The sequence below is a fragment of the Diaphorina citri genome, unplaced genomic scaffold (genome assembly GCF_000475195.1).
Source record: "Diaphorina citri unplaced genomic scaffold, Diaci psyllid genome assembly version 1.1 scaffold10510, whole genome shotgun sequence".
Taxonomy (NCBI): Eukaryota; Metazoa; Arthropoda; class Insecta; order Hemiptera; family Psyllidae; genus Diaphorina; species Diaphorina citri.
The window spans coordinates 495-1,820 of record NW_007387884.1 but is presented as its reverse complement, the minus strand read 5'-3'; the positions used below and the strand labels follow the sequence as shown (position 1 = coordinate 1,820).

The 1,326-nt window shown below is 44.6% G+C and overlaps 1 long non-coding RNA gene across 1 annotated transcript; it reads right to left on the bottom strand.

Moving 5' to 3' along the window:
- Window positions 1–209: 209 nt before the first annotated feature.
- Window positions 210–715, bottom strand: LOC113472926. The gene is made up of 2 exons (XR_003395051.1): window positions 650–715; window positions 210–461 (listed from the first exon to the last, which is right to left on the bottom strand). It is a non-coding gene; the product is annotated as an uncharacterized LOC113472926 (long non-coding RNA).
- Window positions 716–1,326: the final 611 nt, after the last annotated feature.

The window sequence follows — 1,326 nt, the reverse complement described above, 5'->3', positions numbered from 1 at the left end:
TAATAGGTAGGTAGATACCTTTTCGTTTATAATTTTGATACCTACAGCCTAATATAGGGATCTGTAACAACGGAGGTCTTATAGTTCCGAAATCGAAGAGAGAAGGAGGACAGGATAGGAAGAATCCAGCCGTTCCGAGAACGAACCTTCTCTGTTTAGGATAAAAATCGCCTAGGGCGGGAATCGAACCCGCGATAAGTGAACATAGAGCTGTCCAAAACGTTACAAGAATATTTATTATGATTATCAATAATAATCATAGGTACTTAATAACCTAATATGAATGAAAAAGGATACCCTTTCCCATTTTTATTTTAATAACCAGGACAAGAGTTCTTAAAAGTAACCTCATGAGTGGGGCAGGTAAAACGGGCTTGATTTCTCAACTTTTTTTTTTTACACAGAAACATCTCAAAAAATGGAGAATACAGACACATCACATGTTGCTTACACTCTAAAACCTACCCCCTCTGAACTTCCCTCTTCCTCCTCCCCCTCTAAATCTATTCATAGGTCCTGGGCCCCCGCGACCAAAACCGCCGCCAAACCTAGGCGGCCCTGCATAGCCAAAACCAACCCGAGCTGGACCATTCGGGAAGTCATCGTAGAATTGACCAAGACACATCACATGTTGCTTACACTCTAAAACCTACCCCCTCTGAACTTCCCTCTTCCTCCTCCCCCTCTAAATCTATTCATAGGTCCAGGCCCCCCTGGGCCCCCGCGACCAAAACCGCCGCCAAACCGAGGCGGCCCTGCATAGCCAAAACCAACCCGAGCTGGACCATTCGGGAAGTCATCGTAGAATTGACCGCCTCCAAAGCCGGCGCCCTTGGCCAAACCCATGGCGAATGCACGTCGCTCTATCTCTTCTAGGTCGGGAGGACCGAAGCTACCCATACCGGTGTAGGAGCTGCCAGCACCTCCTCCCCAGCCTCCCTCGTTCCAACCACCTGCAACAGACATTAAGGTACTTGTTGAGAAGTCACGTCAATGGAAAATTGCTACAAAAAGGAGCTCTCACACATGAGCAGTGACCAGTGTTATAGGGTTAGGTTAAACACAAAAAGGAACTTTTTTTTTCATTCTAGTGGCTTCTGAATAATTACCCAACATAACAGGTGCAAATTTTAAACAATTCAAAAATACATGCTGTCATTACGTAAATATTAAATAGTAGTCAACCTCCATGCCCTAGTTACTAGTATAACACTAGGCTTGCACACCGGAGAGCCCAGATTCAATTCCCAGCGACTGTAGAACTTGCTGTGTCCATTCAATTCAATTTTTGGATTGACCAAGGTATAAATTATGTTCTAAGTGATA